The sequence below is a fragment of the Hordeum vulgare genome, chromosome 6H (assembly GCF_904849725.1).
Source record: "Hordeum vulgare subsp. vulgare chromosome 6H, MorexV3_pseudomolecules_assembly, whole genome shotgun sequence".
NCBI classification, from domain to species: Eukaryota; Viridiplantae; Streptophyta; class Magnoliopsida; order Poales; family Poaceae; genus Hordeum; species Hordeum vulgare.
The window spans coordinates 70,231,233-70,243,429 of NC_058523.1; the positions used below are offsets into that span (position 1 = coordinate 70,231,233).

Here is a 12,197-nt window from a genome sequence, read left to right on the forward strand (position 1 = left end):
AAATTTAGGCACACAGAGTGTATTTAGGCTCGTAAGCCTGCTTTAGAGAGGAGCTCGAAAGAGCACGCGCAGCGGTGCTTATAAAGCACTGCCAGCGCTCCTCGCTAGGCGATGTGGGACTAAAGGTTCCGCTGCGCTGCGCCGGAGCCAGCCCAGCCCTTTATTCCCGGGTCGTGGCTCGAACCGGGACTAAAGAAACCCTTTAATCCCGGGTCGAGCCACGACCTGGGACTAAAGACCCTCGCTTCCCGCCCCTCCGCCTGTCGAAAATTGGTCTTTAGTCCCGGGTCGTGGCGCGACCCGGGACTAAAGGGTGTCTTTATTCCTGGTTCTTGCCATGACCCGGGAATAAAGGGTGTCTTTAGTCCTGGTTCTTGCCATGACCCGGGAAATTTCCAACCCAAATCGCCGCAGTTCGATCGTCTTCCTCGTCTCGCTCGCGTGCAACTGGACGAACTCATGATGCCACCAGGCTGCGAGTCGTCGCCGTCTCCCGTGTCGTCCTCCTCGCCGTCGCCGTCGCCCCTACCGTCCTCCTCGCCGTCGTTGTTGCCCTGCCTTCCTCCTCGATGTCGCCGTACACGCGTCGTTGCCCCTGGGCCGTACCCCCTCACCGTCGTCGTCGTCGCGCGCCCTGCCATCGTCCTCCTCGCCATCATCGTCGCCCTGCCGTCCTCCTCGCTGGCGCCGGACCTCCCCTCCGGTGAGCCTCTCTCCTCTCCTCTCGATCAATCGATCGTCGATCGACATGCGTGTGTACGTATATGTTTATAATTGTTTAATTAGTATGTTTGTAGATTATATGTATGTGCTTAATTGTTTAGGGTTAGTGTTTTGTAGATTATTTAGGGTTAATGTTTTGTAGATTATTGCTTAATTCGTGTTTTGTACAATATTTGGTGAATTTACGGTTAGGTAGGTTAGTAGTGTTAAATAGGTTAATTAGTGTTAATTAGTTAGTTTAGGGTCTTTTCATTTAATTAGTAGATTAATTAGGTTATTTGTAGATTAGGTAGATGCTTAATTAGTAGATTAGGTTATTTATTTTAGTTTTTTGTTACGTAAATTTGTGATGAAATCTTTAAAAGTTCTTATATTTTGGAACGGAGGTAGTACAAGTTTAGAAAAGTTTATTAAATAGTAGGAATTTAAATAGTAGGACATACGATGCCCGGCCCGCATCCTCGCATCGACTCATGGCGGCCACCTGCTGGATAGGCGCTAGCATGTGCAGGACTGGGCTCCGCCGGGCTGGCACTGGGAGGACTTACCTTCCGGGGCGCGCAGCTTGGTGAGGAACCAGGCTCCCGTCGTCGACCCGGAGCTTCTTTGGTGGCGGTCGCGGGGGCCACTTTCGGTGCCTAGGTTGCCGGCCCCTGAGGAGGACGTACGTCGCCGTGTCACGGAGGAGGACGAGCACGTCCGTCGGTACATGGAGGCGTTGGATCCCAGGTTCTCCAATACCTGGCAAGTTCTTCAGGGATCTCACCCGAGCTATGATCCGGTGATGGTCCCTGCTCTTTGGGTGTCCACTGCCCGCGCCTGAGTACAGCGACGACTCTTTGTTGGTTGATCAGTTATATATTATTCGATGTATTACTGTATTCGAGAGATGTACTATTTATGTATTTCAGATTATATATTCGACAATATTAAGTGGATTATTCGATGATGCATTAATTAAGTGGATTATTCGATGATGTTTAATTAATTTGTAGATACTATGGATCCAATACACGGTAGAGACGAATATCAGGAAGACGTGATGCATGGTGTCATCCGCGGGGATGATATTTTAGTTCGCGATGTCAATGTCACCAATCAGTTTATGAACAAGTCCGACGAGGGAGATGAGTCTCTCAACACACGAGGTAGAAGCTCCGGTGAGGTAGACGCCCACGCCTCGGGCGAGGGAGGAATCGGCGGCTCCAATGAGGAAGAAGTCGACGAGGGAGAAGCCGACCGCTCCGGCAAGGTGCATATATATATTAATAAATTAATCCTCTGTTGCCTATATACATATATTAACGCTCTTTCTCTTAGCCCTCCGGATCAAGCAAATCTTTAGTACAGATGAAACGAGGCCCAACCAAGAAGCTCGATGACGGTGAGAGATACAGGATCGAAACACTCTCAAATGTCGGGCAACCAATTGCTCCCACAGATGTAAATCATAAGTTTGTGAAGGCATGTGGAGTTGTTCTTAGGGAACACATCCCTATCACCACTCGAGAATGGAATTAAGCCAAGGGAGGAAGGCGTCTCATATGTCGGCACAGCAGCCAAAGAAAACCTTTGGAGAAAGCTCATGCTTCATTTCACCCTGTCGGTGCCAGAGGTGGATCCAGATGAGGAGGAGCCAAATGAGGAGGAAATGAATAGGCGAAACGAGGCCCTAGAGAAAAAAGTCAAGGAGTGGGCTCTTAAGAAGATGGCCGATCTATTCAAGGGCTGGAAAACAAATGCACCAGGATTTTATCTTGAAAGATAAGACTCCAAATTTCGATCACAGCTATGAGAAGATTAAAGACTACTGGGCCGAATTTGTGCCGTACAAGATTTCGGAGGACGCCTTGAAAAAGTCTGCAACAAATAAGACAAATGTAGGTAAGAAGAAGTACCACCATATTATGGGGCCTGGTGGCTACGGCGCTAAGATGGCTAAGTGGAAAGAACTTGAGGCATCATTTCCGGACAAAAATATCACTCCAGAGCCCTTAAAATGGCTCGAACGGGCAAGAAACTGGTTTTACGGGCATTGGGGCTTGTTGGACGCAGAAGGGAAGGCAATATATAACCAAAGACACAAAGATAATCCCCTACCCATCGAGGAGATTAGACGTGTAGTACAGGATGTTGAAGAGGGACGGTTCTTACCCGATAGAGAGAACGACGAGCTCACACGCGCCCTTGGGAATAAGGAACACAAAGGGCGAGCACGAGGCTTACCGGGCTCCCCGTCGTGGATTCTTGCATTCTCCGAGGAAAGGAAGAGATTTCCCGATAAAAGCCATCAGAAGAGAAAGGAAAAGGAGGCACGTGATAAAGTGGCTGAGGCAGACCGACTGCATAATCTAGAAGAAGCAGTAAAGCGGCTACAGGAGGATCAAATCGAGAGACAACAAGGTAGCGGCCAATCTCAGCGGCTCATGATAGAAGCTGCATCGAAACGGAAAAGCATTGTCGCTACCACGCAACTCCAGGATGAGGGTGATGATGCACTGACGACGGATCCTCCTCGTCTCTACCGAGTGGATGATATCACAGAGAGCACACCTTGTCAGCTAAAGGTGAAACTTGCTAACTTAAGGTTGACGGTGGCGGTCGGCATGGCCATACCAATTGGATGTAATCCAACTTGGCATTGCTCTCCTGTTCCACAAGGGTACGCTGTCGTTGTGGTGGATGAAGTGATGAAAGATTATGAGGAGCTGAAGCTCGACCACCCTGCAGGTGAAGATAGGGATTTGACTCAACTTGGAGAAGTCAAGAAACAAACCGTTGTATGGTGAAAGGAGGACATCTTCCTTCCAAATTGGACGCCAAGGCCACCGACTCCTCATAGCAGCAATCCTTCTTCGCCTCCACCTCACCAGTGTCCAGCGCAATCGTTGTCTTCGCCGCCTCACCAATTTCCACCGCAACTGTCGTCTTCACTGCCTCACCAGTCTCCAGCGCAGCCGTCTCCACCGCCGCATCAGTCAGCTCCACCGCCCCGTCAGCCATCTCCATCCACTGAGGATTAGAGAAAAAAGCGGAAATGTACCCCCGCTAGTAGTGGCGGCCGAAAGGGGATCCGATCACCAAAACGTAAGTTGTCACCCCTCCCAAAAGTACCTTATAAGAATATGGAGAAGAGACCTTGGGACTATACTGGAGAGGACAATATTAAGAGGGCGCACGCCCATCATGAACAGTGGAAGGCTCAAGTGGCTAACAAGAAGAAACTGAAAGAGCCAGAGTTCCCGGACACCCCAAAAGAACATGCCGCGTGCGTGAAAATACTGAAAAACCTTGCAGATCCCCCGCCACCGTTGCCAACACACTATGAACGCTCTATTATCAAGTTGGCTCAGGCAAAAAAGCAGCGGTTGAAGAGTAGTACGTCCAGCGGGAAATCAGTTGCCCAGCTCGGACAACAGAAAAACCAGAGCTTACATTTAAACAAATAGATGTAAGTAACTACTAGCTAGAGCCGTGCGTCTCTTTATGCTAGTTTCAATACCATTATAATTCTTGATTATGTTTTTGATGGAACTTTGTTCTCGTAAAGTGCTTGAGGCAGGAACACGGGAACAATTTATGTGGATACTATGTTTGCGAGTACATTCGCCAGACGATCCTTGAGAAGGGCAAAACCCGGGACATCAAAAAATCGAAGTACGATAAACAATACTCACAGCTTTATTTTATTACCGTGAATTGTGTTCGGTTTCATTGATATATATATATATTGACCCATTCTTTAAATTAGATCAAACGGTTGCGGGACGGTCTTCTACCATAGGAACGTGTACGAGCAATTCAACAGGAAATTGTCGGATTATTAGATGCAGAGGTCCTAGATGTCAAGGGAGAATATTATTGCCATTCGACGGAAATGATATGAACTGATATAGTGTAAAAAACCTGCATATATGGGCATGTAACTCGTGTCTACATTTTGTCAATATGTTCAACAAAGCACGACGGATGAGATGGTGTAATATATTCGTGACGATGTGCAATATAGTTGTTCCTTTACTTCTGTGTATGTACCATCCAATTTAGTGCAAAACAAAAATTTAAAAATGCCCAAAACAAATAAATGGGAAAATAGGGGGCAGCAAAATAGCCCCATCCAATTTAGTGCAAAACCCTAAACCCAAAAATTGCTCAAAAACAGCAAAGAAATAGCACCGCTTCGTAATACGAACCGGGACTAATAACCCTCCCCCTCGCTCCCAGCCCCGCCACGTGGAAGGCCGTTAGCCCCGGTTCGGGGCCGAACCGGGGCTGGAATTAGTTCGAGTTCATTAGTCCCGGTTCGCGAACCGGGACTAATGGCCCAACCGAACCGTGGCTAAAGGCCCTTTTTCTACTAGTGTCCCCTCTAAAAGAAAAGGGTGATTTTGTTGCCTCACCAGAATCCAGAAGAGTGGATGTGCACTTGGTTAGTCTTGTGATACCTAGCTAACACGGGGTAATCATATTCATGCAATTCTAGAAACTTTAAAACTACCTATCTAGAAGATAGATACTATTTTGTCTAATTTGTCATGAGATAACACTATGCCGCCACTATGACAGACGTTATGCGTCGGCCGGATGATAATCCTAAAAGATCGATTGCCCAGGTAGCCGTTCGATACACACGAGGACATCTGTTTGATCCTTCCTCATGAGTCGTTGAGCCTTTGGAACAGGCCTTGTGTTGTGCTCAGCACTTTGCAACATGAGGCTTGTTGTATCCCCCGAAGAGTTTTTTCCAATGAACCGCCAAGTCATTACAACAAGCCTTGTGTTGCCCTCATCGCTTCGCAATACGGACGTTGTTACAATCACCTTGAATAGTTTCTTTCTTCTTCTTTTTTCTAGGCAGCAATTGTCCAATCGTCTATTATTCCTAATAAGGATCGTGTTCCGCTTGGATTTTTGTAACATGAGCCATACTGCTCTCCGGTCAAAGCATTTTCTGAACCACTAGTAGAAAAAGGGACTTTTGTCCCGGTTCGTAAGGGCCTTCTGTCCCGGTTTTGGAACTGGGACAAAAAGGTCGTTACTAATGCCCTTGACCTTTAGTCCCGGTTCTTACATGAACCGGGATAGATGGGCCTCCACGTGGCCAGTGCGGCGAGCCCAGGCAGGAGGCCCTTTGGTCCCGGTTAGTGGCACCAACCGGGACCAATAGGCATCCACGCGCCAGCATTTCAGGTGCTGGGGTTTTTGTTTTTTTTTGAAAGGGGGGTAGGGGGTTTGGGGGGGTTGATTTACGTGTTTCATATATTGTGTTAGCTAGCTAATTAATAGAGAGAAGTGTCCTCTCTTATCTCCATGATTGGTCGACGCTACGTACCATACGTATAGAGAGGACTAGACACGCTAGCTAGTAAGAAAATGAAGAAAACAGAAGATCGTCATGAACATATACATACAGAGAGAAGTGATATCGACCACCTCTCCTTCTCTGAGAGATTGGTCGAACAACAAGTTCTCATATATCTATCCGACGCTACTGGCTACATATATACAATATAATTATCTCTTACAATATAATCTCCTAATTATAAACCAACTGATTAGGCTCCACATGGTATTCTCCGTCTTTAGCGATCACGTGGTCAAGAAAGAATGTCGCCAATTCCTCTTGAATTCCTCGCATACGATCTGGTGGTAGGAGTTCATTCCGCATCCGAAATATCTAATTTGAAGAAGAGGGTCAATACATATATATGAATAAATGAAACTGAACACAAATGATGGTAATAAAATAAAATTCTGAATATTATTATTTACGCACTTCATATTGTTTGTCAGTGTAGCCCCGCTCACAGGTTGTGTGGCGCATGGACTCGCAAATGTAGTATCCACAGTAATCATTCCCTAGTTCCTGCCACAACCACTTTACAAGAAATAGAGGTCAATCAAACTGATAGTTAGCAAGCATGATAAATGGTATTGATGAAACTAGAGCTTGAATCACTAGGAGATGCGTGGAACATGCTACGATAGTACTTACTTTCAGGTGTCTAAATTGCAGCTTCTTCGGCAGTCCCGGAGTTTTTGCGGTGATTTTTTTCCAAACCCTGCTAGACAAACAAAACAATTACTTGATATCAGGAAATGAACAAAGTTGCCGATATGGTGCGATAATGATCGATTTAACTTACTTATCTAGAATTTCAGTCAGGTCCGCATACTCCTTGGGATCTTTTCGTCTTGAGTCTAAGACGGTTACTATTCCCTCCTCAAGCTTAATCTCTAGGAGAATATAGTGGAAGCTGTGCACGCATGCATAACTCATCAATTACATTACTATAATCTTGACTAATAAGGGAAACCAAATATGCACAAGACAATAACACTCACTGGAATTCGTAAGGGAAGAGTATTATAGCTTTGTATTTATTCAATACAAACGATTGTAGCAGCTTGGCCTCGGTATCTTTGGCCTGAAATTGAACCATAAATGCATCTACGAGATTTGTGTTAATGAACCCAATATCACCGATTTGTCTTTTCTTCAATTCGGTGATCTTCAAGCTGCATAATATAGTAAGGATAATTAAAAATACATGCAATGAAAGAGCTGACCTATATATAGAGACTTAATGACAGAAGTAGTACTACTACAGGCAGTAGCAAGTGATCGTTAATTTATCGAGGGCCTTTAGATTGAAAAACGCGAAGAACTCCTCAAATGGAACATTCAACAGTTCAATTCCAACAAGGTCATGCTCCGGTCTAACTCTCAGCGTCAAAGTATTAGTCCCCCCAGACTCTCAGTAGGTTTTCATGTACCAATCATGGAATCTTCGCATCATCATTGTTAGAGATCTTTCATCTTTGACAAGAGGCTTCCCGTACACGTATTTGTGTTCCACCGCCTCCACTAAACCAAAATGTGCATCGTCGGGCAAGTAATCTCCAAGATTTGTACCGGGCAAGATCCCCGGATCATTAGCGACGATATCGCTAGGTACCTTGAGCGGGGGAACGATTGGTTCGCTTGTTCGCCGAGCTGGGCAACTTTTTTCCCAGCTCGTCATTTTTCTAACCTTTGATCACTGACAGTACTTCCCGACCGCTTCACTTCGATAAATTACTTTTTAATAATGCGCTCATAGTTGCCTTTCGTCGGAGACTTTGGTGGTTTCTTCAGGGCAGCCAGAGTACGCTTCGCTTTTACCGGATCTATCTTCTCCTCCGGAGGTGGATGTTTCTTTGCTTTCACCCCTTCAAAGAAGTTCTTCACTTCGGCTACACGATCTTCATGTTTTCCTCCTGGCTCCTCTCGTATGGTTGGTACGTCTCCAACGTATCTATAATTTTTTATGGTTTCATGCTATTATCTTGTCAAACTTTGGATGTTTTGCATGCCTTTTATATATTTTTGGGGACTAACTTATTAACTCGGTGTCAAGTGCCAGTTCCTATTTGTTCCATGTTTTTGACCCCTTTTAGAGGAGGATTTTGAACGGAGTCCAAATGGAATAAAACTTCCGAAAATGTTTTTTCTGGAACGGAAGAAGATCGGGAGACTTGAGAGTCAAGGCAGGGGGTCCCCAGGGACCCCACAAGCCCTCATGGCGCGGACAGGGGGAGCCCGCGCCGTCCAGGCTTGTGGGCTCCCTGGGCCACCTTTGCCCTAGGTTTTGCGCCTATGTATCCCAAAAATTCCACATAAAATCAGGAGATCATCGAAAGTACTTTTCCGCCGCCGCAAGCTTCTGTCTCCGCAAGATCCCATCTGGGGCACGTTCTGGTGCCCTGCCGGAGGGGGGATTCAGATACGGAGGGCTTCTTCATCAACACCATGACCTCTCCGATGATGCGTGAGTAGTTCACCATAGACCTACGGGTCCATAGCTAGTAACTATATGGATTCTTCTCTCTCTTGGATCTTCAATACAAAGTTCTCCATGATCTTCATGGAGATCTATCCGATGTAATCTTCTTTTGCGGTGTGTTTTTCGAGATCCGATGAATTGTGGATTTATGATCAGATTATCTATGAATCTTATTTGAGTTTCTTCTGATCTCTCTTATGCATGATTTCATATCCTTGTAATTCTCTTCGAGATGTGGGTTTTGTTTGGCCAACTAGATCTATGATTCTTGCAATGGGAGAAGTGCTTGGTTTTGGGTTCATACCATGCGGTGACCTCACCCAGTGACAGAAGGGGTAGCGAGGCACGCATCGTGTTGTTGCCATCAAGGGTAAAAATATGGGGTTTTCATCATTGGTTTGAGATTATCCTTCTACATCATGTCATCTTGCTTAAGGCGTTACTCTGCTCGTCATGAACTCAATACACTAGATGCATGCTGGATAGCGGTCGATGTGTGGAGTAATAGTAGTAGATGCAGAAAGTATCGGTCTACTTGTCTCGTATGTCATGCCTATATGTATGACCATAGCCTTAGATATTATCATGACTTTGCGCGGTTCTGTCAATTGCTCGACAGTAATTTGTTCACCCACCGTAATATTTGCTATTTTGAGAGAAGCCTCTAGTGAACACTATGGCCCCCGGGTCTACTCCACACCATATTTTCAGCCTTGCACTTTTTACTTCGTTGCACTTTCCGCCTTCAGATCTCACTTTGCAAACAATCTTGAAGGGATTGACAACCCCTTTGAAGCGTTAGGTGCAAGCTTGTTTGTGTTTGCGCAGGTACTCTTGACTTGACGAGACCCTCCTACTGGATCGATACCTTGGTTCTCAAACTGAGGGAAATACTTACTGCTCCTTTGTTGCATCACCCATTCCTCTTCAAGGGAAAAACCAACGCAAGCAAGTCTCCGTCAACGTGTCAATTTCTGGCGTTGTTGTTTGAGAAGTAGAAATGGTAACTTTTCTCGAGTCTTCAGAGAAGGACCGTATCTGTTTTGCATGCCTCTGGCTGTACTGCTAGACGCTGGAGCAGACGGAGCGGTTGCGGCTGGTTTTCCTTTCTTATGAGGCGGAGGAGAAGGACGACGCGCCGGAGCAGCCGGAGCGGCGACGGGTCTCTTCCGCCCTTGTTGATGAGGCAGAGTGCCGCCACGCATCGGAGAAGCTGGCTGAGTGCCCTGGTCACTCGCCGGAGGAGGAGGCGGAGTGTCGCCACGCACTGGAGAAGGAGGCTAAGTGACATGATCACTCGCTGGAGGAGGAGGCGGAGGAGGAGGCGAAGTGCCGCCACGCGCCGGAGAAGGAGGCGTCCAACTCGTAAGGTTGATGAGCTCCTTCCGCCATAGGCATGTAGTCTTCAGAGAAGAACCCAGCCGAATCTCCCCTTCACCCGTAGGGTGATCAAGCTCAAGGTCCTCAAATTCGTCCATTATTTGATCCACCATCACCCTAGTATATCCTTATGGAATCGACTGGCCGTGGTAGGTTGTGCCAGGTTCAGTAGGTAAAACAGAGCCAACAGCCGCCTTGACTGTCAATCTCATCCATCGCGCCATAAGGTGGAAATGTTACCTGATAGCATCCACGGGGTAGCTAGCAGGAGCCGTGAAGACAGGCTCCAGCTGCTAAGTTTGCTGTGTGGAAGCCACGCTGCTTCTCCTCTGAGATGGCGGGGTAGCTTCAAGGGAAGCTTCGGCAGGTCGTTTGTTGTGATCTGCTTCTCGTTCCTCTAGCCCTTGTACCCTTTCGTGCAGCGCCTGCAGTTCGCTATGCTCCACTTTCTTCCTCCTCTCCTGGCATTTGTAACCCCCTGCGTCCGGAAACCCAACCTTCCATGGAAGGGAGCCTTGCGTTCCTCGTTTCTGTCCAGGGTGCTCAGGATTCTCGAGGGCCATTGTGAGCTCGTCATTCTCTCTGTGTGGAACGAACGACCCTTTCTGCGCTTTCTCAATATACTCCTTAAGCCTCGTGACGGGTATTCGCAGTTTCTCTTCCGTCCAAACGCACTTCCCTGATACAGGGTCCAAGGTTTCGCCAACCCCGAAGAACCAAGTCCGGCAACGGTCTGGCCAGTTCAATGTCTCTGGTTCAACCCCTTTAGCAATCAAGTCATTCTCAGCCTTGTCCCACAAAGGTCGGGCTTTGAGGGAGCCACCTGACCTCGTGCGATGGTGATGCTTCTTCTTCCCAGCATTTTTCTTGTTTGTCATTGACATCTTCTTACTCTTTTCCAATGTCTTGTGGGCCACAAAAGCGGGCCAACTATCTCTGATCTTCTCAAACCGGCCGAAGAATTCTGGTGTAATTTCTTTGTCAACAAACATTTTTAGCTCATTCTTCCACCTCCTAAGTAGTTATGCCATCTTCTTAAGAGCATGAGACTTGATCAATTTCTCTATAACTGGCTTCTCCGGATCCTCCTCTGGCGGTAGGGTGAAATTTGCCTTAAGCGTTGTCCAAAGATCTTCTTTCTGCATATCGGAGACATAAGACACCTCAGGGTCTTCCTTCTTAGGCTTTAACCATTGCTGGATACTGATCGTGATCTTGTCCCTAACAAGAACCCCGTACTGATTAGCAAATGCTTCCTTTGTCCGATACGGTTCAATCGGCTTGCCATCGCGCATGATTGCTGTGACCTCAAACCTTTCATCCAAGCGCAACTTTTTCTTCGGGCCTCGTCTCTTTACCGAAGTTCTGCTCGATCCGGAGGGCTAGAAAAAGAAGAAAGACGATAGTTGATTAATATGTGTACATACGAAAACAATGAATGCATCAATTATCTAGTCAGCACATGCTTAACTAATATATATACCTGGCCGGACTCGATTCGGTCACCGGAGCCGTCATCACGGTCTCCTTCTTGTTCCGGCATTGGGTCATCGGAGCCATCATAATCATAGCCTTCTTCTTGTACCGTCATTAATGGGTTACCGGAGCCACCATAATCATAGCCTTCTTCTTCACCCTGTCCTTCCAGACCATCGGTGTCGTTGAGAAACGACAAGATGACATCACTTCCTTTTGCGATTATTTCCCCCAACATCTCTTCTGTTGCTTCGTCTCGGGGGTGCTCCATAGTTTCTGCAAATATTTACAACATGGCAATTATTATTCAAACATGAGAGATGTATATATTAGTGGCAAACGTAGAACTAGCTAGCTAATCACAATAAGGAATCATATTAGTGGCCTCGACGCTGCTTCTCTAGGGTTTCGGGTGGCCTCGTAAACACTTCAAGGGTTTGTGGTGGCCTCGACAATGCTTCAAGGGTTTGGGGTGGCCTCGACGACAACGCTCTTTTAACTTGGTAAAATTGGGTGGCCTTGAGAGAGTTTGTCGAGTAGGTGCTCCAGGGAGGGGGTAGGAGACCAACATCGTTTTTTCTAAGGTTTGGGTGTCCTCAAGAGTTTTGGTCGAGCGAGAGGGCCGGGGAGGGTGCTCCCGTGGTATAAGTTATCACGGTCGAGAGGGGGCATATATATCGACCGCCCCTCATGTCGAAGTTATCCACGAGGGGGTTATATCGACAACGACGACATACATACATGGGAAAATAATTTTATCGGGGAAGGTGTATATCGACCCCCCCCCTCGTG

The 12,197-nt window shown here is 46.8% G+C and overlaps 1 pseudogene; it reads right to left on the reverse strand.

The window, feature by feature from the left end:
* Positions 1-7,175: 7,175 nt before the first annotated feature.
* Positions 7,176-11,676, reverse strand: LOC123404126 (annotated as a pseudogene).
* Positions 11,677-12,197: the final 521 nt, after the last annotated feature.